Source organism: Eutrigla gurnardus (assembly GCF_963514095.1).
Source record: "Eutrigla gurnardus genome assembly, chromosome: 24".
Lineage (NCBI taxonomy): Eukaryota > Metazoa > Chordata > Actinopteri > Perciformes > Triglidae > Eutrigla > Eutrigla gurnardus.
The window spans coordinates 6,408,818-6,413,359 of NC_139935.1; positions in this window are offsets into that span (position 1 = coordinate 6,408,818).

Genomic DNA, 4,542 nt, shown 5'->3' on the forward strand with positions numbered 1-4,542 from the left:
GCAGGCGCGACGCCGTGGCTCTGCATGACCGGCTCCGTCGGCGGCAGCATACGGAGGTCTGGCGCCGGCCAGGTGGCTCTTACATCTGGCCCATTAGCTCTCAACCACTGCAATGACTCTCCACACATCTGAGAGCCTGTTGAAATAATATCACCGGGACCCGCGAGTGCTGAAGGCCGCCTCGCCCATTGTCTGCTCAGAGCGGCGAGTCACGGACACACTGTGAATCTGACCTGTCAGCTCTCAGGCCAGGGCCGTCCCGGCATGGAATAGCTTACAAAACGGTGACGACTCAGCAGTTTCCTGTCATGATGCAGTGTGGAGCACATTAATGGAGCTCTGGGCAGATTCAGCCACAAAAATACTATAGTTATGGTATGGTTATAGGTAGGGGTGAGTATTGGCAAGAACCTCACGATACTTTGGTCACGATACAATACATATCATGATACTTTGGTCACGATACGATACATACCGTGATACTTTGTTCACGATACGATACGTATCATGATACTTTGTTCACGATACGATACGTATCATGATACTTTGGTCACGATACGATACGTATCATGATACTTTGGTCACGATACGATACATACCGTGATACTTTGTTCACGATACGATACGTATCATGATACTTTGTTCACGATACGATACGTATCATGATACTTTGGTCACGATACGATACGTATCATGATACTTTGGTCACGATACAATACGTATCATGATACTTTAGTCACGATACCATATGTATCACGATACTTTGGTCACAATACGATACATATCACGATACTTTGGTCACGATACAATACATATCATGATACTTTGTTCACGATACGATACGTATCATGATACTTTGGTCACGATACGATACATATCATGATACTTTGGTCACAATACAATACGTATCATGATACTTTGGTCACGATACCATATGTATCACGATACTTTGGTCACAATACGATACGTATCACGATACTTTGGTCACGATACAATACGTATCATGATACTTTGGTCACAATACGATACGTATCACGATACTTTGGTCACGATTACATACCTGTCAGGATATTACGATATTGCGATGTAAATAAATATAAAAACACAAGTACCTGTATATGTACATCAGATGATATTGATCAGAGGACAAATTGAGTCAAAACTATTTAATTCAAAACAGCCTCTCCATTTTATTAATTCCCATGACATTCACTGGAATAAATATTGAAAATGAAATGAAAAAGGAGAAAGTACTGCATTCACAACACGTCTAAACATGAATCTTTGGAGTTGAAAAATCGATATTGTATTGGGCGGCAAAGTATCGCGATATATTGCCGTATCGATATTTTTACCCACCCCTACTTATAGGAATTAAATAACCTTGGAGCTTTTGACTAATATGTCACATTGGATTCTGGGAAGTTTGTTGCCCTTCAATAGATTAAAAGACGAGTACATTAATGTATAATAATGAAAATAATAAAACAGCCTCATTTGTAGATCAGATCAGCATCTAGTGTCCTTACAATGGATACAAAATTAGTTGTATTTCTTTGTAGACACAGAAATATACCACAATTACAAAAAGGTGCGTTCGCATTGTGAGATGCTCGACAGCAGCCGTGCACCTCCACGAGAAAACTCCTTCAAAATGATCCAGTTGACCTGTTAAAGCTACACTCCAACAACTCCAACACACACAGTATAGTCGCCGTTTAAATAATAGATGTTTTTGTCTGGGACTTCATCTCCAGACACGTCCGTCTCTTGTGGATTTTGCGTCCCCGTCAGGTCACGGTAGTTAAGGTGAACAAAGCGACCGGGGCTCTGGCCTTTATTCTCCGGTCTCCGGTCCCCTGACACTCCGGGACGAACCCCCGCCTCCGAACGCACGCCTCTTGCCCCTGAGCGCTGCGCTAAGTGACACATTCTATCCATCAACTGCTGCGCTGCAACATACGAAGCAAAAAAGTGCAGGGACGGCAACTTTTTCATGCATATGATATGCGGGCTCCAGCACATCCGCCTACGTTAACCCAGCAGAGGGAGGGGGAGCACTTTGAAGATGGATTACCAGATCACGTCACGAGAAAAGAGGCTGCTATGAGCAAGCAGCAATTTCAGGAGGAGGCACTCAGAGCGAGTAGAGTGAGGAATACAGATGCTTATTGGGAACGGCGAGTTTATTTCCATGTCAACAGAAGAATACTGCGTAATAGTGTTGTCAAATACTCTCCACCCTGAGCTAAATGCCACTCTTCCCTTTGTGTCATCATAAAAGCAGATGCGATGGCCTGAAATGTGAAATTATAGAGGCGCTGACACGGCCGCGGCCAACGATAAATGGTGATAACGCGCGGATGTTTTGCTTACTCCCGTTTGGTTGCAGCAATCAGTTTCCTTACAGTTGCCGTGTTAAAAATCTTCACTTCAGCCACTGTGTTTTATGAGGGCAATTCTATTGAGCGAAAAATTAAATGCATAATTCAGGGCCGAACAGGCTGCCCAATTCATTTTTACACAAAAAAAAAGGGGACGCAAGCCAAAGAGGAAGGAAAAAAAGGCAATATGGGGGGTTGATCCGTCGTTTATCACAGCGGGGAAAAAGCAGGTGGACGTGATTTGCTGCGTTTTATCTCTAGTCTTTAAGGAACAAATACTATAACAAAAAAAAAGAAATGTCCTTCAGTGACAAGGGTGTGCTGATGAAGTTGCTCCCAGATAAAGGAAGAGCTGCATAATGAATGCCCTGCTCTCTCTCTCTTGCCAAAAACTGCATTACAGTACTCCTAATGGTTGCCCTTGCCTGAATCAAACATTCTGCGGACATGCTCTCAGCTAGACTGAAGTCCAAGTGTATGGGGAGGATATACAGTACATGACCCGCCATTCATAAACCAGGTTCAGGGGCAGCCATTATCATAAGCTCTCAGAAATTGACGACAATCCACGGCGGTCAGGTTAGCAGCTCTCACTCAGCGATGCGGTTTCATCTCAAGGACGTTATGTGAGCAACGCAACTGCCGCGGCAACGTTTGAATGCTGCATGAGTTGACAAAAGGAGGTAAAGGTGGCGGTTTTGCGGGTCACGTGTTGGGACGAAACGGCCTCGTCGAGGGCATGAATAATGAAAAAAAGGCTCTTTATGTGGCTCAAATTAAAAAGTAGCACTCTTATATAAAACACCAACGTGATTAAAACACATCCCTTCAGCACATTAACAGTCAGACTGCAACATAAGCATGAGACGGAGAAAATTAACAATTTTCTGGCCTTTCAAAATGCGAGTTCTGGCACACGGAGTCAAAACCCACAACCCCGAACAATAACCAAAAATATACTTGTTTATTCATAACTTGATCCATTAAAAGGCTGTCTAAATTTGACCGCGTTGGGAAGTTACCGTAGCCCATGAACGCCTCGTAGCAGAACCGGTGTGGTGCTTAGATATCGTTGATTAAAACAATGAATCCGCTGTTTTTGAAGCCAGGCTTTTGGCAGCGAGGGAAGAATCCAGCAGCTCGTGATTTAAACGCTCAGAAAGCAGAGACTGAATAAGCCTCTCACATACTGGATCTATTTAATTAGCTTCTCCCTACATATCACTCTTTGATGGAGCATCATGGGAACATCAAGGTGGACTTACCTGCTGCATGGAGTCTTCTCTGGAGTCCTTCCGTTTCCTGCGAGAATAATAGAATTATGATTTATGATAGCGTCTTTTTGTCAAATTTCAACAGCTAAAGGAAACATTCCAAATTTGATTTACCTTCGACACAAGTGGTGAACGCCGGTCAGCCGAGGTGTCCTTGAGTTCTGAAAATCCAACATTATAACCATCAACACATGCACACAATTCCATCCCAAAGAGCCTCGTGGCAACAGAAAAACCCAGTAATGGAGGTCCGCAGGTCGGGCTGGCTCGGTCCCACCACACCAACAGCAGATGTTGGTTGCAGATTTGGGGTTTTTTTTCCTCTTCCACCTCCCTGAGGCTGTGTGTGTGTGTCATAAGCTGGACACGTCTACAAAAGCACCAAACTGCTATTTGCAAAATATTTGTCGCTCTCAGACAGCATTTATTGGAATGTTTTTTTTTTTTGTGAGACGCCGGTTCAGGTCAAAGATTTCCAGCTGAAGATTAAGAGGCATGTCAAGTGTGTTTTATTGATGGGAGCCAATATCACAAACCACACGTTTTGGATCAAGGGGCTTTACAATTTGTGGAGAATAGGACCCCCTCTGTCCTTAAACAGGAGGATGCTGATGCTGCGCTGCAGGAGCAGGTGGCAATGTTTAAAAGATATGATTAAAATATGTCTATAATGTTAATAATTCTACATTTATGTAAAGAAGCTGTCAAATATATTTATTGCTTTAAACTATTTCAAGTTGAGAGGCATTTTTATGGGGGAAAAAAAGGCACCTTGGTGCTGACATGCACTTCTGGAAAGAACATTCTGCAGGGATGATTTAAAGCATCCTGCGGCCACAACACAACAGTTTAAATATGTATTCAACACTGAATTACAATATGAC